This window comes from Ictidomys tridecemlineatus, chromosome 13, assembly GCF_052094955.1.
Source record: "Ictidomys tridecemlineatus isolate mIctTri1 chromosome 13, mIctTri1.hap1, whole genome shotgun sequence".
NCBI lineage: Eukaryota > Metazoa > Chordata > Mammalia > Rodentia > Sciuridae > Ictidomys > Ictidomys tridecemlineatus.
The window spans coordinates 73482525-73504974 of NC_135489.1; the positions used below are offsets into that span (position 1 = coordinate 73482525).

General features: G+C 36.0%; 2 pseudogenes; one reads left to right on the forward strand and one right to left on the reverse strand.

Moving 5' to 3' along the window:
- Positions 1–3207: 3207 nt before the first annotated feature.
- Positions 3208–6695, forward strand: LOC144369914 (heterogeneous nuclear ribonucleoprotein U pseudogene; annotated as a pseudogene).
- Positions 6696–17262: 10567 nt separating this feature from the next.
- On the reverse strand, positions 17263–18339 carry LOC144370172 (ras-related protein Rab-6A pseudogene; annotated as a pseudogene).
- Between the last annotated feature and the right edge of the window lie 4111 nt (positions 18340–22450).

Below are 22450 nucleotides of genomic sequence, written 5' to 3' on the forward strand. Positions count from 1 at the left end.
GCTAATGCAGTTTACAATGATAAGGAAATTCTTCCTCAGGCTACCCACTGTTGAAAAGATTGTAACATAAACACATGTCACCAAGGACTTGATTTCTAGTTAGACAATCCCTTAAGAAATTTATGATATACCATCCTGCAAGTGTTCAAATCTGAAGTTGAAAGATTATATCTACATAATAATTATCCCAAGTCTTTTGTCTTAATATACTCTATTTCTTCTGTATCACAAATTGTACTATTGTAATAGAGAATCTATTTTCCTTAAAATTGTTGAAACATTTCAAGTATCACTCATGTTTTTAAAAAGAGAAAACAAACTGGTCTTTAAATGCACAAAGAAAAAAATAGCCTTTCTCTTCATGGTGTGCAGTAAGTGAAATGTTTTGTATTTTAACTTTCACTAGCATAGCAGAACCACCCTATCTATAGCATCAATAAAGAGCTACAGCTAAGCATCACCTGCACTAGGTTTAGAAAAAGACCATAAAGAGTCTTTATATTTTTCTTCATTTGCTCAATTAATGCAACATATTTTTGCAACTTCCAAGCACACCTCATATTTATATTTCAGTCTTGGAGAAAGTACCCAATACTTCAATGAAAATCTCATAATGTGTTTTAGACAAGTTACAGAAGATAATGATAAACATTAAAAATCAACACTGATGCCATACAATGTACATACAAAATTATTTATATCAACTGTGATGAATCCTATATTCAAAATATTTAATGTTTAAAAATGATTTTACAGGTACATTTCTAGTAGATCACAATTTTTCAAGCAGTCAGAATTTATTCCATTACAATGCAAAGAGTTTAGGCAAAGAAATTGATTTAACCTATATTTGGCAGCCAATCAGTTGTGAGAGCAAATACACTACTTGAGTAAGTAATCTAACTTAGTTTTCATAATTTTAAATTTTATGTTAATCTTAATATCAATTTTGCATGTAGGAGGTTTATGTAATATAAAGAAATACTGATGAGAACATGTTAAATAAGATGTTTTTATTTCATGCTAAGTGAGGCAATGAACTATGATCTAAAATAGTAAAAAACTACACAATTTTTTTAAAAAAGACCTGCTTTAAACTCCCTAAGCAAGTATTCCCTATATGTAATATTTTCTCTTGGTGTATATGTACTTAACAATAAATATTAATTCTTTTGTAAAGAAAACTAAGTTAGGCACACTTAAATATATATATATATAGATTGATTTGAGTCAAAATAGTTTAGCCCCCCATCAGGTCTTCTAACATATTTTTCCATTCTACCTATGTGTACCACCAATGATCAATATTTTGCATTGTAAAACCTGTGGTATTTTCTGGATTCTATCTTCTAAATAAGTTCACTCATATCATTAGGTAAAAGAGGTAAATACTTAAAAGGAAGAAAGTGATTCACTGAAAATATTTTATTAAGTTGTATATGGACTTGTGGCTTGTATTGAAAGACCCCCAGATTCCCCAACCTGGAATGGACCACGCAAGACACTGGATGCAAACCGCTGGAGGATTTATTCTCACACAGGTGCCCCTGGGTGCACAGCAAAACCTCGGCGGGAGCTTCGGTGACTGGCACACCTGGGCTCCGGGGTACAGAGTTTTTATAGGGAGCGGGGGTCAGTTTTCAGCTTAGCATAGCAACAGCCATTCTATAGGTTCCTCGGAATTCAGTCCTGGGGTCACCTGGGGGGTAAACTTGTTTTTTTTCCACTTTACCGTTCTCAGAAAAGAAACCCATAAATTACATCCCGTCCTTATTGTTCCCGTTTTTACCCTATTTCCTCAGGCTTGTCTTTCCCAGGATTATCTATATGGAACATCTGGCGGTGGCATTGTATAGCGTTTGGAGTGTTACATGCAGTGGGGGAGTGCTACGTGCGGCTGGGGAGTGCTTGTGGGGAGTGCTTTGTGCGGCTGGGGAATGCTTATGCATGGGGACTTTCTAGAGGGCGCGGGGGTTAGAATTCTTAACGTTGGGTCTGGGGCCCTGCAGTCTCTCGGTATGAATTAATAAAATATGGGCATATATTCGACCATCCCTAAAAAGTGACAAATCAGCTGCAATTGGAGCTGTGATTGGAATCTTTTGAACAGTATGAATACTAGAAACATTTATAACCTTTATGAATTGGAATCTGTTGATTTTAATGAAGTTTGTTTATGATAAAGTTGCTTCTGGTAAATCTTGGTGATTTCTCACCAGCATGATTCATAAAGTCCTCCAGCATATGCTATTTTCTCACATAATGTGAGACAGCTCAACTAACTTGTCACCACTTTTAATTTATGCTTTTGATAAAACAGCTTTTAAAAATCAGATATAGCTGGGTATTTTTTTCCAAATATAGTCTAAATTTTTTACTTCATAAAAAAGTGCTTAACACCTATAACAGATAAAATAACTTATAGCATCAAAAAGGAATATGAAAAATAATCTGAAAATGATTCTGAAATATCCTCATTTTTTCCAGTGCTTTCCAGGGAATCATTTCTTTTGGACTGAAAGCATAAACACACTTCCTCAGCAGCTAAAATCCTTTCAAAGAACCTGACAGATGTCACTGTGTTTCTGAATCTAACATAAAAGAAAAACTAAGTTAATAATGGCAACTCACGAGACTTTTACAACACAGTTAACCTAAAGCAGGAAAAAATCCTGCATCTTTCTTACTGGAAAATATTTTAAAGTGAACACTCACAGTTAATATATATATATATATATATATATATATATATATATATATTCATTTTTTTTACTCAAAAGTTTTTCTTGCACTAATTTTTTTTTAAAAAATGTCCAGCTTTCCTTGACTCCTTCCTCCACCAAAAGAAAAGATTTGTGAATACTACTTTAAAAGAATGTTTTGTTTTATCTCCTAAAATTTGTTTTTAAAACTACATTTTATGAAATTAACAAGATATTGGAAAATTCTAAAAAATCTTGGATAGACTTCTCAATGCATTTCAGTATTTTTTACTTAATATACATTTCTAAAATAATAACAAATAGAATATTTTTCCATCCTCTCAGATAAATAACTGCTCAAAGTATAATCTGCAGGAATTTGAATTTAGGCACCGTTCGACAACCAGGCGGGTCCGCTCTGCAGCAGGAACCCATCTCCAGCCGCAGCTGCCGCCACCAGTGGCCGAGGGAGCGGAGCCGAGGTTGAACCAGCACCTGTCGGTGAATCAGGGCCCTCACCATGAGTTCCTCGCCTGTTAATATTAAAAAGCTGAAGGTGTCAGAGCTGAAAGAGGAGCTCAAGAAGCGGTGCCTTTCCGATAAGGGCCTCAAGGCCGAGCTCATGGATCGACTCCAGGCCGCGCTGGACGACGAGGAGGCCGGCGGCCGCCCCGCCATGGAGCCCGAAAACGGCAGCCTAGACCTGGGTGGGGGATTCCGCCAGGCGCTCGGGAGCAGGCCTCGAGCAGGAGGCCGCGCGGCTGGCGGCGACGAGGACGAGGAAGAGGAGGAAGAAGGGATTGCTGAGCTGGACGGCGACCAGATGGAGCTAGGGGAGGAGAACGGGGCCGCGGGGGCGGCTGACTCAGGCCCGATGGAGGAGGAGGAGGCGGCCTCGGAAGAGGAGAACGGCGACGATCAAGGTTTCCAGGAAGGGGAGGACGAGCTCGGAGACGAGGAGGAGGGCGCGGGCGACGAGAACGGGCACGGGGAGCAGCAGCCTCAACCGCCGGCGACGCCGCAGCAACAGCCCCCACAGCAGCGCGGGGCCGCCAAGGAGGCCACGGGGAAGACCTGCGGCCCCACCTCACTGTTCGCGGTGACGGTGGCGCCGCCTGGGGCGAGGCAGGGCCAGCAGCAGGCGGGAGGACAAGGCAAAACAGAACAGAAAGGCTGAGATAAAAAGAGAGGTGTTAAAAGACCTTGAGAAGATCATGGCCGAGGATATTTTGAGTACATTGAAGAAAACAAGTACAGCAGAGCCAAGTCTCCTCAGCCACCTGTTGAAGAAGAAGATGAGCACTTCGATGACACAGTGGTTTGTCTTGATACTTATAATTGTGATCTACATTTTAAAATATCAAGAGATCGCCTCAGTGCTTCTTCTCTTACTATGGAGAGTTTTGCTTTTCTTTGGGCTGGAGGAAGGGCATCTTATGGTGTGTCAAAAGGCAAAGTCTGCTTTGAGATGAAGGTTACAGAGAAGATTCCTGTAAGGCATTTATATACAAAAGATATTGACATTCATGAAGTTCGAATTGGCTGGTCACTGACTACAAGTGGAATGTTGCTTGGTGAAGAAGAATTTTCGTATGGGTATTCTCTGAAAGGAATTAAAACATGCAACTGTGAGACAGAAGATTATGGAGAGAAGTTTGATGAAAATGATGTTATTACATGTTTTGCTAACTTTAAAAACGATGAAGTAGAGCTCTCCTATGCCAAGAATGGACAAGATCTTGGCATTGCCTTCAAAATTAGTAAGGAAGTTCTTGCTGGACGACCACTCTTTCCGCATGTTCTCTTCCATAACTGTGCAGTTGAATTTAATTTTGGTCAGAAGGAAAAGCCATATTTTCCAATACCTGAAGACTATACTTTTATCCAGAATGTCCCCCTAGAGGATCGAGTTAGAGGACCAAAGAGGCCTGAAGAGAAGAAAGATTGTGAAGTTGTTATGATTGGCTTGCCAGGAGCTGGAAAAACTACCTGGGTTACTAAACATGCAGCTGAAAATCCTGGTAAATACAACATTCTTGGAACAAATACCATTATGGATAAAATGATAGTGGCAGGTTTTAAAAAACAAATGGCAGATACTGGAAAACTGAACACACTGTTGCAGAGAGCCCCACAGTGTCTTGGAAAGCTTATTGAGATTGCTGCCCGCAAGAAACGAAATTTCATTCTGGATCAGACAAATGTATCTGCTGCTGCCCAGTGGAGAAAAATGTGCCTGTTTGCAGGTTTCCAACGAAAAGCTGTTGTAGTTTGTCCAAAAGATGAAGACTACAAGCAGAGAACACAGAAGAAAGCAGAAGTAGAGGGAAAAGATCTACCAGAACATGCAGTCCTTAAAATGAAAGGTAACTTTACTCTACCAGAGGTGGCCGAGTGCTTTGATGAAATAACCTATTTTGAACTTCAGAAGGAAGAAGCTCTAAAACTTCTGGAACAGTATAAGGAAGAAAGAAAAAAGGCACTTCCTCCAGAAAAGAAACAAAACACTGGCTCAAAGAAGAGCAATAAAAACAAGAGTGGCAAGAACCAGTTTAACAGAGGTGGTGGCCATAGAGGACATGGAGGATTCAATATGCGTGGTGGAAACTTCAGAGGGGGAGCTCCTGGGAATCGTGGTAGATATAATAGGCGGGGCAATATGCCACAGAGAGGTGGTGGTGGCGGTGGAAGTGGTGGAATTGGCTATCCATACCCTTGTGGCCCTGTTTTTCCTGGCCGAGGTGGCTACTCAAACAGAGGGAACTACAACAGAGGTGGAATGCCCAACAGAGGGAACTATAACCAGAACTTCAGAGGACGAGGAAACAATTGTGGCTATAAAAATCAATCTCAGGGCTTCAACCAGTGGCAGCAGGGTCAATTCTGGGGTCAGAAGCCATGGAGTCAGCATTATCACCAAGGATATTATTGAATACCCAAATAAAACGAACTGATACATATTTCTCCAAAACCTTCACAAGAAGTCGACTGTTTTCTTTAGTAGGCTAACTTTTTAAACATACCACAATAGGAAGTGCCTGTGGGTTCCTTTTTTAGAAGCTTTGTGGGTTGATTTTTTTTCTTTTCTTTTTTGTACATTTTTAATTGCAGTTTTAAAGTGAATCGTAAGAGAACCTCAGCATTGTGCATGATAAGAGAATGTGTCAGTATTTCAGGGTTCTACATTTTATCTGTAAAATGTGACTTTTTTTATCACAACAAAAGTAAAATGTTGCTTTGTACCTGGTGTCTTTTATTAAGAATTTACTCCCCTATTTCTAACAGAGAATAACAGTCGGGAGTCATTGTCACAATATAATAGAAACGTTAGCAACCAGATTCATGTAAGGACTAAGTGGTCCTCATGAATTGCATTAAGACTCTGTACTGCTCAATATTACACTCCATCCTCTCTCTAGTTTGCTGGGTAGTAGTGGAGGGGATAAGCTAAATAGTAATTTCCAATAAAGACTGGGAAGGCTTTTTCAATTTAAATGACAATGGAATTGGCATAATTGGGAATGAAGCTAAAACTTGGAACCAACATGGAGAAGATGGAGTGTATGTAGAAGGGCTGTTAAAAATATAAAACTTGGTTGCATTATTTGTGGAGGCTCAAACTTGTGAAAGTTAAATACCATAATTTTTCCATTTGTTCTGCATTTTGATTCTGAAAAGAAAGCTGGCTCTGCCCATTTCTTATTAAAAAAAACTTGTTGTAAATCCAGTTGTCTAATGGGATCTATATGAAGTTAGCTATGTCTGTATACCCTTCTCCCACAAAATACTGTATAAGTAGTGTGCTTGTAGTAGTTAACTCCACCATCTTTGTAAGCTAATGAAATTGTGAGTCACCCATTTATATCTTAATTTTTAATCATGTCAGTTCTTGAATGGGTATCTCCTTAGCCTGCTGATTTCTTTTTCTTTCTAAAGAAAGTGGGTGGAGAAATTAATTTAGACGTTTGTTTGCAATAAAAAGAATTCATTTTACTCGTGTTTTGGGATTCTCGCCATCAAGGTTCAAAATCCCTTTATACAACTCCCAAGAGGAGAAATTTTAAGTGTGTGCTTTCTGGACAGCTTTATTCTTTACTCTGTACTTGGAACATTTAGGTTTTAAAAATTTAAATGTGTACTGATTGATAATATGAAGTAAAATTGATAATATGAAGTAAAGTTTTATTTCTTCCTTTCTCCTCCCCCCCAGGCTGCTTTTAACATTTAATGAGGGGAAAAGGTACTGTCTGGGAGAAGTTAATGCTCACTGTATCATCTTTATGAAATGCTAATGGCTGTCCTCAACTGATAATTTTATATACATATTTATGATACCTGAAACTCCAGGAACAGATGCTTTTAGAAGCCATCATGTAAGCCAGTTGTTGATTTCACTACTACACAACACTGCTAACTTAACTGTAGCTATGTGATAACATTAGATCCCCTAATTGTAATTTTATTGGGTTTGCACAGAACACTTAATCTTCTAAAGGACCCTCACTGTGAAGCGAGGAATCAGGAGTCAAACTGTAGAACTAAAATTTGACTTCAGTGTAGTTTTATTTTTGTGTTTTAGGCTGTTTCTGGTAAGTTCATGTTTGCTATATTTGAGTGTTTATGATTTTATTTTAGCTACTGTAAAATCAGATTTTTAAACTTCATTTCATACTCCTAGGAATTTTTTTGGTACAAGTTAGTTTTTTGATGGTGATGTAGGTTCACTTGAAACTTTTGGGATGAAGATTTGATCACAATAGAGATATTTTAACAATATGAAGTAGGTTTTTGTATGTTTAGCAATTACTGCTAGCAATCACTGGCATGAGTTAACTTTTCAATAAACATTGTGAAGGAAGATTTCATATACTTAATCAATGAGGAAGGTTCCAACTTTAATGCTCATCAGTTTAGGTGTCCTACAGTTTATTTATGCCTTTCAAAAAGTCTTAAGTATACCTTGTAGTTAAATTGCCTAAATTAATAACTGCAGCAGGAAAAAATGGTCAGATAATACTAGGCAGGCCACCATAGCTCCCAGATTAGCAAGGAGTGGGGACAGATGGGAGAAAAAAATGCTGTCTGGATATGTGTTAAACTTCTAAGAAGCAGTTTCATGATTAGGGTTGTTTATACTTGTGTGAAAAATAATCTTAGTAGTTAAATTTAGAAAAGGGGATGTACCAACTAAACAAGCAAAGGGGAGGAAAATAGGTAAGTTAATTTCAAAAAATGTCAAGTTTTGGCAGATATAAGACTTTGTCCTTCACCCCTCCTAGTTCCTGCCCCCAATCCATGGCAATACAAAAAATAAAAAACCTCAAACAACACTTAGTTCTGAACAAATCCTGACTTGGGGGAAAGCTTGACCTTACTTTTGGTTCAAGGAGTGCTTTTATGTAGCAAGTTTTGCAGCTCTTAGAATGTAATGTGTTGAGCCAAAAATGCAGGGGGTGGGGAAACAGCTCAGTTAAATAGAGCACTTGTCTTACATGTGCAGGGTCCTAGGTTCCATCCCAGAACCCTTAAAAAAAATGTTGACATAAATATAGACATTTATAGGGAAAAAGAAAAACCAATAATGCAAGATAGAAAATAACTGTCAGCATAGATTTCCTTGGTATATAATTTTGTCTAGCCTTTGAAGGGCTCTGGCTCTGACCTTTACAAGGGCAGTGACCAACTTACACCCTTAGTGGCCTTGTGTCCAGACAGCAAAATAAAATCCTATAATGGAAGATTTCAATGGCAAATACAAGGGAGCAGTCTTAAAAAATTTGAAAGCATTTTTTTTTTTTTTAAGAAACGTAGCTAAAAGTATTTTGAGAATTTTTTTCATCTGGGTATTTTATATTCATGGATAAACTTTAAAAATGTGTTCAGTTAGGTGAATTGGATAACATTGTCTGTAAATTGTAGAACTGAGAAATTTTTTTTGGTCAAAACTAAAATGAGCTTTAAACAACTTTTCCATAATTTCCTTCCCATATATAACTAAAATATTGTTTTCTAAAAAGAGAGAGAATGAAACTTGTACCCAAGAATAATTCAATTAGTCATTCCCTAGTCTCCTATCAGATGTTTTCTCTGGGAAGATAATGCTATATTGTTTCTGGAGTTTTTTCTTTCCTCTAAAGTTTTTGAGACGGTTTGAGTCTAAAAAGTCCATAATTCTTCAACTGAGATTGATTGAGGCAGATCTTGAAAAACTTAAACCAAGTTTTAATGTTTTTAGTAATAAAAGCAAGGGTATATATGTTAAGGGTTGGCAATACATTATAATACCTATGCACTGGAACTCACCTAAGCATAAATTATAAAGGAACTGTTAGTATTTTCTATTGGCAATAAAAACTAATTAAATTATGAATTGCCTAAATTTACCTAAAATGTTCAGTAGAACTACAGTACTCTTCATATGTGGATGACTTTTAGCTTGGATTGGGGAGAGGCATAGTTGTCATTCCTCCCAAGTTTTTATATTTAAAAAAAATAGATTTAGCCAGGCTACCGCTTTTTTTTTAACTTTTTAATACTCAGGTTTTTTTGCTTAATACTAACACTATTAACAGGTACCTTTGTAAGAGAAGCATAAAAACACTATGCATCAAACTAGTGCTGGAGTCACCTTTGTTTTAACCTTGGTATTAAAAATAAGCCCTTTGAGAACTTAGAAGTGAACTGTAGTACTTTCTGAAGTAATATTCATCCCTTAATATTGGGTAGACAAACATTAAAGCTAGAGGTCACCAGCTATCTTTTTGCTAAGTATATACTAGTTTATTTGGTGTTAACACATCAGTCTGAGATTGTGCAAAACAGGACCATGGGAAATAAGAACTTAGATGGGAAATAACAGAAGTTTGGCACTTAACATTAAGAACATTTTCACATCTTTGCTCTTTAGCTAAAAATATAAGGTGATTTAAGTTTGACTCATTTCTCTAGGAACTTATTTAGTTAGATCTATATAGGTTGGAGATTGAAAGGATTATATTAATAAAGCTAACCTTGAATTAATTATAAAACCCCTTTGTATCTTATGGAGTTCCCATTGTTGATAAAATAGCACTGAAGATAAGTGATAGGTTAGGGCATCAGTAATCCTTGCTTGGTTAGGTGAGCTTTTAGCATAACTTAGTTGTTAGAGCAAGGAACTTAAGGCATTACTTTATAATAGCCTAATTTCCTTAGAATATAAACCTAAGGTTTCTTTTTCATTCCAGGATTCAGCATACATTTGAGGTATGGGGTTTTGACTTTTTAACATCTTAATCTGTGGGTACAAGAAAATATACTGTAGTTGAAAGAGATGAGGTAATGACAGATGAGGCTAGCCTCTGGAAAAATGTCTTAAAAAGGCTTGGTTCCTGTGTTGCACTGTTAAAATCACCATGCTTGGTGATGGCATAATCACGAGCATGTTCTGCTTGATAATATGCAGTACTGAAAGTTACTCAGGGATTGCAGGCTAAAAAGCTAAAAGCATCTAATATGTACTGAGTTACTTTTTTTTTCTTGACAGTCCCATTTCATTGTACTATGGGAAATAGAATCAGTTTTGCCTAATAAAATGTATGTGGCAAGCACTTGAAACATTGCTACAAATGGATATTAGCCAAAAAATTTAAATGAAATGACCACTAACAAAGATGGCTAGAATATACAAAAGTGTGATGTAAATAGTGTTAAAGCCTACAGAGAAGACGAAATTAATACTTAATGATCAGAAGTTATTTGGCAGTTTCTAAAGGTACCTAGTTAAGAGACAGTCATGGACAAGTACAATAATAAAAGGTTCCAACGTACTTTATTTTTTATTTTGGAAAAGTATAATAAAGAAAAAAATGCTGATTTAAATTTCATCTCCTTTTCCTTAGTCTGTCCATGTGAATGTGCTGTGTGGAAGAGTAAAAGGGCCCAACTAAATGTGTTCCAGTGATTCTAATAGGTATTCCAAATTAATTGATGCTTGTATATTTAACAGTTGTTATGTTAGGATTCTGGGATCAATCTTAAATAAAACTTATTAAAAGATGAAAAAAAACAAAAAAAAAAGAATTTGAACTTATACTTCAGAACTCAAATGACAGAAATGAAAAGATACAACATCAAACTTATTAGTATTGACATACAACTACAGTATAAAAGTCTTGATTGAAAGATTCATTTTCTGACCAATATGTTAATTCCAAATGTTTCAAATTCATCAAAAATACTGTAGAAGAACAATTCCATATACAACCCATCATCACCATCAATCATCAGATTTTAAGCTATTACACAAAAGAAATCAGGTTTCAGATAAGTAGAATTTTTTAAAAATCTCATGTTAAACATTAAAGTTTTCTGATGCAATGTCTTAGCTATACCTTTATGCTTTCACATCAGTAATTACTTAAGCTTTAATCACTTTAAGTGAACATAAAATAAACTCTAACAAAAAACAATACAAAGGTAAAATGTGGGCATGCCAATTTCTTTAATGTTAGAAGCATGAGGAATTTCTAATCTTGTAGGTTTGGGGACATTGCTATTTAGGGGTTTCCTCATTTTTTCACAAGATAAGTTCATGAATTAAATCCCACATTGATATGATACCTAACTCAGTGCCTATCACATAATAACCCAATAGGAGGAAATTTTGGTGAAATCAAGGCAGCAGAGAGAGGTTCTTTCTTCCTCCATGCCTATGCTTACTTTTCTAATGAAAATTTAAAAGAAATTCTTACTTTATAAAACTAAGATATGAAACATAAAAAATAAATAAAATATTAAAATTGCAAACAATATTCTTAAATAGTTCCACTTGCTCTTTGCTTGATAGAGCCTGTGTGTTCCTGGCAGGGTGCCCAGCATAACAGATATACAACAACTTTATGATCAATGAATGTAGGGTGTGTGTGGCTTGTTCAATAAGTGACTGCTGAACTGAACTGAGCAAGGTAAACACTTAGCTCAGACAAAAAAAGGAAATGTCAGTAATTAGTTTTCTAAGTCGAAATAGTATTGTTAATGCTAGAAAGTAAAAAATGCATTTAATTGGTTTTTCAGCAGCTAGACCAGTGAATAATACACAATAAAATATTATCCCCTAAAACTAGTCATTTATACAGACTGGAAATTGAAAAAGATGAAAGTGTACTGTTTGGATTATTAGGTCTCATTGAATTATGGCTGCAACCTGTGGTGATTAAAGACTAAACCACAAAATCCAATTTTGACAATAACTGCTCCATTAGATGTGAACAAGAAAATAAAATAGCAAATTCCACCAAGAAACTCACTGCCCATCACCAATACCCAGTAACACAAATGGTATGGCAAGCTGTCAAGAGTAAAGTATGCAAATGAGATGCCCCAGCGTCTAATATTAATGACTCTTTAACTTTCAATACGTAGGAAAATATATACATTTGATTAAAGCCTATGAATCCTGTTCCAATTACAGCATTATAATTTAGGCTTAAGAAAGTGTCTGATATGTCTATCTCCCCCACTACCTTGCCTCTTCCTTTCTGCAGACATGGAGGGTAGAAACATCAAAGGTATTAACATAATGAACATTATAAAGAAGAAAGCAACAGGGAAAAAGTCTATTTGCAATATGGTTTACCATGCATAGCTTGGGGAGGAGGGCAGAATCTCCTGCAGCTGTGTGGGCTAACAGATGCAGATAATTAACTTCTATCTCTGTTGTGTTCTGGGGGACAGTTAAAAAGGCTGGAGACTTTTACTAAAAAGAAAAATGTTGTTTTATAAAGTAGTCTTGGTGTTTTGCTAACATTGGATTTGAATTTTGAAATATAGAAACAATGTATAAGATCTTTGGGCTACTTGGGAATACAAGAACACAAAAGCCTCAAAGAGCGTTAATCTTAAAGGAAGTCTGTTCAGAGAAAAGTCAGATGACTAGGGAACTGGACATTAACAGTTTTAATAAAAAGTAAAATAAAAAACAGCAGGTACAAATAAGATTTTGTATTAATCATTACAAGTCAAGATTCAAGTAGACACCCCATCATTTATAATCCAAAATTTAGAATTAATTGTGCTTTCTTTATTGCTTTCATTATCTCAATATTCTACTCAAAAATCTTCTCTACTTATTTGTGTAGATGTATTTTGTAGGCTCCACTTTCAAGGACCCCTTAACTGTAGCTTCTGCTTTTGTAATGAACCCTATTTTCCATTACAGGCTGTCCCAGATTTGTGCACAAATGAATAACAATACTTACCAAGAACTGCTGTGAACCTATAAAAAAAACTACACAACTTGCAACTCTGTGGAGAAAAATACACAAGAACAAGTTGGGGGAGGGAGGTGAAGAAGAAAGGGAACTATGAAAATCTTTTAGCCAAGGTTTCCCTTATGAAAATATCTTACACAGTGGAACTCTCTTTCTTCAACCCTTATCCCACCCCATTATTGGTCTGTACTACTGTCAAAAATTCCAGCAATTACAAGTTCATTTGAGCTGAGCTAAGGAGTAGGCTGTTAAAATTATAGGAAATACAGCTGCCAGAATGAGGTAGCTATCAGTCATTGTCACATTGTCCTGAATGAATTCAATCAAGTCTCTTTAAATAGCAAAGAGCTGTTACCCTGAGGGAGTGGGAAAGGCTGGAGATGAGACCCAGCACCCTCAACTCTACTGCTTTTTTCAAGGTAGTTAGCAGCACAGAAGTCTTGGGATATGATAGAGAAACTGAGCTGTAGAACCAAGAAACTGACATGTAAAAAGTGGTGTAGAGAGGGCCATAGGCTAAATACAAAGCTTGACTTCCTCTATCACTTTATCTTCTTGTCCCAAATCCACCACAACTTTTCTGACCCTCTGCTTCTACAGGCCCCAGAGCGCAGGCCAGTGCTGTCCTAGGCCACTTTGACTACTTAAGTAGGTTAATTACAGTATCTTAGGCTGGCTCAGAAATCTCATTATCATGTATATAATCTCTAAAGTCCTAATAATTTGAAAACATATCCTTAGAACACACATTGTGTATGGGACCTACTTGTCATTTTCAACATATAACTCCTACCCAAACACCCTAGTTAGACTGGTGTCTTCTGTTTTGCAAATGTTACATGTTTTTTATGTCACCATCCATTGAACTCATAAAATATCTCCCTTGCACAGATTGTGGTTGCCCTTCTTTTCACACAAGTTTTAATTTTTCTTCAATTCCAAATCAAGCCCTACCTTTTTGAGGCCTAATTATATTACTCCAACACTCACCAAATACTCCTTTTTCCCTGAACTCTTACAGCACTTACCACACAATGTTCATAGTTATTTATTCTTCAGTGTGTTCACCTTAACTTTCTGAGTATAGACTGTGAGCCAGCAGTCCACAGGCAGAAATCATCCATTCATCTACTTAAGCATTCAATAAGTATATACTTTGTACCAGCAGCTTTCAAGGTTTCATAGCCTAAGGATCATCAAGTAGTCACAGGACCATGAGATGTGCTATAACTGGGGTATTCTCAAGGTGACATAAATGCAGGTGGATGGCTCTAACTGGACTAGGGTAGTACAGGATTGGGGAAAGTTTCAAAAGATGTCACCTGAGTTGAATATATGAGACTAAGCAAAAGTGTATCAAGAAGTTGTTAGCCCTCTGAATTTCGATGAGATGAAGCAAGTAGTTAGGGTAAAATTGCAACTGTGACTACATTAGGTCTTAAACTAAGGCAGTGGGATTTGGGGACATTCAAAAATATTTTTAGGAGGTAGACAGTACAGGACTAATAGACCAAAAATAATGATAATGGCTATCATTTATTCATCACTTACTAAGTTCAAATCAATGTTAAAAGCACTTTGTCAAGGCTGGGATAATGAAGCTCAGTAATGAAGAATTTACCTGTTATACACCAGGTCTTGGATCTGATTCCCAGCACCATAATAAAAAAAAATGCTTTATCCACTTAATCATTTGATTTAATCCTTACTGCAAATTTGTAATGTAGATAATAATAGTATTCTCATTTTACAAGTTGGAAAACTAAGATAGTAAAAGCAAGTGATGTTACTAACTTTACATGACATATAACTAAAGGAACTGAAATTTGAACCAAGGCAATTGAGCTTCAGAGCCCACATTCTTCAGTGCTTTAACATACTATCATCAAGGACAGGGAACCCAGATAACTGTCAGGTTACTGAGAGAGAAAAAGTACAGACAGAAAGTAATACAGTGCATAGAACTTAAATACACTGCTTGTGCATTTGCTAATTACTGCAGCTCCTCATCTCTAACTTTGAAGGCAAATTGTTCTCTAAAATAGTGTCCCATCAATATCCCTTCTACCAACCAACAACGCCTAAACTAAGTTGCTATCTTTGGCTTTAGTTCATTTCTCTCTCTCTCTCTCTCTCTCTCTCTCTCTCTCTCTCTCTCTCTCTCTCTCTCTCTCTCTATCCCCCTCTCTCTCCATTCATTTTCTTGAATGGTACTGATAACCAAACAGGTTCCTGATCTTGATCTCAGTCTGTCTGAGCACTTAGCACATTTAGCCTCTGCCTAAAATTATCTATGAATATAGTTTATCATCTTTATTAGATGAAATTCCTGATGGCAAGAAACAAATTTTGTTCAACTTTGATGAACAACAATTAGTACTCAATATTTTCTCATTAAAAATTAATTGGCTTGAACATAAAATACAGTATTTCTTGAAGTTTCTACTGTTTTCACTCATCTCTTAATTGTCTTCATTTGTCATCTGTAGTACTTTATTATTTCTTTATTTTATATTAATCCTTTTAAACTTAAAATTCATCTTAAAAAAATTTATATTCCTAAAAGTAGAAAGTTAATATGATTTACCATAAAAAATACATGAAATAGATATGTAATTCCTAAATCAAGTAATGCTTATACATACCCTAACATCATTCTATTTATTAAACATACCACACTACAGGATAGATAGATCTTTGCATTTTTTTAATTGAGGTAAAATTCTCATGACATAAAATTTATGGTTTTAAAATGAATAATTCAAATTCAGGGCATCTAGTGCATTCAGAATGTTATGGAATCATGCCTTCTATCTTTTTTTTTCTTTTAGCAATAACATTCTATTATAAAAGCACTTTACAACTCCATCTCATCTTTGAGTATAAGTTACAGGTATGTGGGCTAATGATCACCTGAAAACATTTCTCTATTCAGATCCATAATCCAAGTTCTCTCTGAATATTACAAGGTGACAATAAATGAGAAGTGAATGAGGAAGAGGAATAGAGGGGAGCAAGGTTTTCTGAGTTAAGGGTTTTGTAGCAATGAGGAGACAAGGAAGTATGAAGTTATTTTGTTGTCTTTTTTTCTTTATACTGTGTTAAGTAATGCTTACAACATAAATTCAGCAGGCTTTTCATGAGCTTTAGCTCAGAAATTTTTTTCCTGCAAACAATGTATTTACATATGTGTTTATTAACTTACACAGCAATCTCACAGTAACTAGTAAAGATTAAAAGGGTGCACTCCTAGTATATTTGTTTGCAGTGTTTTAAGAAAAATGCATATTGCCATGGTGATGAAGCTCTAAATGACTCACCAAATTATCTAAAAATTCAAATCTAAAAAAAGTCAAAGAAATAAATATCACCAAAGAAAAAAAGATTAATGGTAGCTTAAATATAAAACTAAATCACTAGTTAATTAACCAAACAATACAGATCTAATAAAAAGCAAAACCAGCTTGAAAGACCCAACATTTTTAAAAAACGCTAAAAAATAAAGGATAAATCTGCATAATATTGACTTTTATTTCCATTCTCTCCTTTCCCTTTTCAATGTTCTTATCTACCTCTAGGAGCTTACAAAAAATTATTTTCATTTTAATTTTTACTTAAAATGTTCAGAGTAGGGTATTTGCTATTCTGTGAGGGTTTTGTGGGTAAGCTTTAGGTATTATTATCTCTATTTTTCATAATTTTGATCAAGTCATCAAATTTAATACTTCCACTGTTTCTTAAAGGAATTTGATTTTCACAATGCCTTGCCTGCATAGCATTTTTTAAAAGAAAGAAAATACAAGCAAAATCTGTTGCTTAAAAGGGTGGTGGTATAGTTTTTTGTTTTAAAACAAACAATAGCTATATCAACAATTTTAAAAACTTGAGAGAAAGAGTTAATTAGAACTGATTTTATGATGAATAATTAAACATTAAAAACCTGTTGTCAAAAGCTTTGTAATGTTTTGAACAACCAATAAAAAAAAAATAAAAACCTGTTCTGAAGCACTAGGTTATTTTTTTTTCTCCCAGAGTCTAATAAAGTACATGTGAAAAAGTCATTTGTCTTGGTCAGAAATAAATTTTATGCTCATCTACTTATAAGTACTCAGTATGTTCATTAGGATTAATTTTGAGCATATACCAGAACCCTTTCCTCATTTAAGCATTGTCCACCATGTTTTGACCTCAAAGAAGGTCTAAGTAATTTATATCTGTGCTCAAGAATAATTTTGGACATCTTGGCCTAAAGCAAGTGGCTATCTGTAAAATTGAAGGATAATTCCAATGGGTTTGCTGCATTACCACCTCCTGTTGGTTTTGTGAGAGGATGAGAATAGGGAATGCAGATAAGAGAAAGTTAAGAAAATCAGGGAAAGATCAAGTAGGTAGTGTAAATGCTGCTGAGAACATATTGCTCCTTAACCAAGCCATGCTCATATTGTTGAGATTTCCATCATTTTAAAGTACATTATCATAACATTAAAAAAGAAAAATGTTAAGAAAATGTATCTGATATTTAAGGTTATCACTGGAATATGCTGGAATCTTTTGGTTCTTTGTAAAATATAAACAATAAAGACACTGACTTTTTTGTGCATGTGAAGCTAATGAATCATGTCCACGATATAGGCAGCAATGATGAATTGCAATACGTTATTACTAAAGGGAAAAGGTTCAAGCCAATATTCACACTGCAATCAATGAGAGTAAAGAAGCCAAAGCAGTGAGCTTCTGGAGAAGGGTTGAAGATGCCATGAGGGATTAGCAGGAACAGCTTCCTTCACTGACTGGATGCTCCTGAGGCTTTTCCAGTTTAATATCAATCATATCTTCTCTGCTTCTGTCCTGTGTGCTTTCCATCCCAGGCAAAGCCGCTGGACACGTCGGAAGAGCTGCTTTACATTGTATCCTGCTTCTGCTCTGGTTTCAATGAACATAACATTCAGCTCTTTGGCTTCCCTCTCTCCTTCCTCAATTGAAACTTGCCTCTTGTCAGCAAGATGTTTTATTTCCTACTAGCATGGTGATAACATCACTTCCTCTTTCTGTTCTGACATCATCAATCCATTTTGTATTTGCTGGAATGAGTTAACTTTTGTCATATCATAAACAACAACTGCCAGAGTGGAGTCACGAATGTAGCTAGGAATCAAGGTCCTGAACCGCTCTTGACCTGCTGTGTCCCATAACTGCAATCATACTGTTGGATCCTCCAAGTACATGATTTTTGATAAAAAGTCAATGCCAATTGTTGCCTGATAAGTGTTGTCAAAACTGTCATTCATGAATCTGGTGATCAGGGACGTTTTTCCAACGCTCTGCTCTCCTAGGAACACCAGCTTGAATTTCCTCAGCAGATTTTCAAAGTGTCCACCCATGGACATCATGGAGCCAGAGGAGCTACCACTTTCTCATCCCAGAGACCTCCTGGACCACGCTGCTCCAACCAGCTGATGAAGAAGGCGAGCAGAAGGGCGGGCCCCTGCAGGGGCAGGCAAAGGAGCAAGGCTGGAGGGCAGCAGGACTCTCCATAGCACACAGCCGCCTTCCTGAAGAGTAGCCTAGCCCTGAGGAGGCCAGCCTCAGTGAAGGGAAGGAGGGCGGTGTCGGAGGCTGCCAGGGGTGTCCAAGGGGCTCCAGAGGCTAGCGCCTTCTCTTTCCCTCAGAACCCAGCCCGGAGACTAGGGTGGGAGAGGCTGAGGGTGGCGGGGCTGGAACCGCAGATGCATCTGGGACCTTTTACACGAAGCGCCCGACTCCCACAGCTGCAGCTGCAGCAGCCCAACCTGTCCATGCCTTGTATCTTGTTACAAAAAATTTTCACCACCCCAAGAGAAAACTGATCCCCATTCTCCCCTGTATACCCTTTGGCTATTGTGAATAGTGCTACCCTGGTACACAGTTCTACATAGTTGTAGATTTGTTTAGTTATCAATTTTCAATTCTTTTGGTATGTATCTAGGAGTGGAATATCCAGATTATATGATTAATTCTATGTTGAAATTTTTGAGGAATCTTTTTAATATATTTTTTGTGTGCAGCATTTTTTGTGTGTGTTTGTTTCAAAATAACACTTGTGGTTAAAAAAGAATCACACCAAATGCATGTCCCTAAACTTATGGCATACAAGGTAATAGGTTCATTCTCAATATGCTTATGAAAAAAACGAAATTCAAATATGTTTTTATCATATTTGTGGGATAATAGTGTTCTTTACAGCTGGTCACTCTATAAAGTAGTAGATGATCCAAGCAATTACTAAATTTGGTATCAATATCTAAAAATACATAATTGATTTCATCACAATCATTCCCTTGTATTAACATTTTGCTCACAGATTATCCCTTTATATTTAAAAAATTCCATTTTTACCTATTGATTCATGTTGACTTGAACAATAAAATAGGAAGAAAAAACAGAGCTCAGGTTTGATTCCAGTTCACAATTGTGTGTAAATGTTGTATATTTAATTATTACCATTTTATGAAAATAAGATTTTCTGTACCCTATAAAAATGCAGTAACAGGGCTTGGGTTGTGTCTCAGTGGCTTAGTGGTTTCCTGGCATGTGTGAGGCACCACATAGAAAAATAAATAAAATAAAGTTATATACAACAACAGATATATATATATATATATATTTTAAATGTAGCAACACTTTTTCAGGCATACCTGAGCACTGCGTCAGTAATTCATCACTTGGTCTGGATAGGGTGTTGACACCTGCTCTAGTCTTAACTTCACCAATAACATTTATATAATTATAAGTATGGTACAACCAAGGCATTGTCTTTTTTAATAAGCATCAAAATAAGAAGCAAATTTAAATTATGTGTGTTTGTCTACTTCTAGTAATATGTATACCACACTTCAGAAAATGCTGATATAAGAGGGGCTATTTTTTTAAAGTTGCATAAGCTATCCTCACCCATTTTATTGCCAAAGAAAGAGGAAGTTTCCACCTCTTCTTCAAATGGAAAAAGTATGGACTCCTCATAAAAATTGGAAATAAATATGGAGGTCTATTCCTCTTAACTTCCCAAGAGAAAAGTTAAGTGTCTTTGGGGAGCATCTTATAGAATCCCAGCTGGAAAGACAAGTACCATTGGGAGGGCTCACAATCACTTGCACTTAACAACATCTTCCACTGGGTGATGCACTCATCCTGTGATTTCATAGAATACTTTGGATTTGAAGAGTAATAATCTCCGATTTAAACAGTATGATATATTTATTCCTATATGCGAACAAGTATGTCAATCCCTAGAATATTTTAAACCCAATTAATTGGTGAACAAATCATCTTCCTTTTTTAATATGGAGATTATCATATCATCCTTCTATTTATCCTAATTCTGAGGTAAAACATATTTAATGGTGTTTCCAAGTGCAAGTGTCCATTATTGTATACAAAAATAGGATATGCCTAAGAAACTGTATAAAAAACAATTTTCTATCTGAAGACTTTACCGTCACTGGCACACACAACTAACAGGAGTGAGTTTCAATTAAAGATCAAAATATCTGAATATAAACCTGTTCTCAAAGTATTTTGAAAATCAATCCACGACATATTAAAATAATTTAATAATATACATAGTGAGGTGCGGTGGTACACACCTGTAATCCTCGGGGCTCAAGAGGCCTAGGCATGAAGATCTTGAGTTCAAAGACAGTCTCAGCAAATTAATGAGGCCCTTAGCAACTTAATGAGATTATCTTCGTAAATAAAGTATTTTAAAAAGAGCTGGGGATGTGGCTCAGTGTTTAAGCACTCCTAGGTTTAATAACCTGGTACCAAAAAAAAAAAAAAAGAAATGTAAAGTTAAATTTGATAATATATGTAAACTGCCTAGTATCAGATCCATTTAAGTCACAGCCATTTAAGAAATGGCAGCTTAGATCCTGCAAAATCACCTGGCTTGCCTTGGAATTCATGAATCTTCTGGATTAAGCTCCAGTTGTTGGGTCTGCTGTATCCTGTTTTATTCCCCTACTATAGCACCAGCACATTCAGCCTCATCTGATAATTACATATATTTATATGTAAATATGTTTTATTAAGTTATATGTACCTCTGAAGGAACCTCAAAGCTTTTAAAATAAAATGTAATTTGAATTTTAAAAAATAGATTTATTGGATTATAATATATATCATAAAATTCACCTGGAAAAGTATACAATTCAATGTTTTTTAGTAAATTTACTGAATTGTGCCAATATCCACCATGATAATTTTAGAAAATTTTTATGTTTCCCCAGAGAGCTTTCAAATCCATTAATTCTCAGTTCCCATGCTGTAGATTTTGTAAGGAATTAGTTTTTGCATTTCATTTAAGAATGGTAGCCATGATATGGAGAAGAGATATTGCTGAGGGCCATTATCAAGTAGGAATGACGCATCGAAATTTCCTTGCCAAGCGTACCCCATGCTGCTTAGAGGACATTCGATGGGACATTGCATGCATGCTTTAATAAGGTGACCTTGCGGATCCGGGTTTAGAGCTGATCAGGTTTGAGGAAGTAACCGGCTCCTTGAGTTTAAGGCGTTGCTAGTTTAAGATAATGGGTTTTAGGGAAGTTGGAAGTTGAAGATTATTGCTGGGATTAGGGTGTTCCTGCTGCTTGTTCCCGTTGAGTTCTCCTGAGATTAAAATGGGATTTGGAGACAGCCTCGTGGAGTAGGTGAATTGTGCAAGAGATGGGAGAACGCGATTGTCCCTGGACCTGTGTGGAGGCGGTGTGAGAGCGGGAATAAAGAATTGTTGTTTGAACCTACAAAGCTGTGTGGTGGCTCGTGATTCTGGTGCCAAGCCGAGACATTGGCCCTTGGCAAGATATAAGGAACCTAAGCCCAAAGGCTAGCATCTCTCTCTCTTTTCTTTCCTCCCTACTTTTCATCTATCCAGGTTATATTTATTGAACACTCAGTATGTAACAGTATGTCCAACTGCCTTCTGCCAGTTCAATGCCATTCATAGAAAGGCTGTCATGTATAGTGTTCTAGTGTAGTTTTGTTGTTAAAATACCTAAGTTTTATTTTAGTCTACAGGACAGATTTCTCAAATGGTTTTATATATAATTTAAAATTTAGGGCTGGGATTGTGGCTCAGTGGTACAGCATGCGCCTAGCATTGCAAGGCCCTGGGTCCAATCCTCAGCACCACATATAAGTAAATAAATAAAATAAAGGTATTGTGTGTAAATACAACTAAAAAATAAATATTTTAAAAAATTAAACATATAGAAGAGAAAAAACATTTAACAAACACAAGTAATGTCACCTTATTTTACATGGTGCACTTTAATGTACTTGATTTAATTAATTTATTATCTTTTTTATCTCTACTTTCCCAAGAAGGAAATTGAGATCAGGCAGGTACATTTCACAAAGCAGGCAAAAAGGTGATTTTAAATTTAGAATACTATAAATAACTGACATAATGGCTAAGAAAAATATAGTTTTTAAGCAAGAGTTAATTATAGCCTAGCTAGG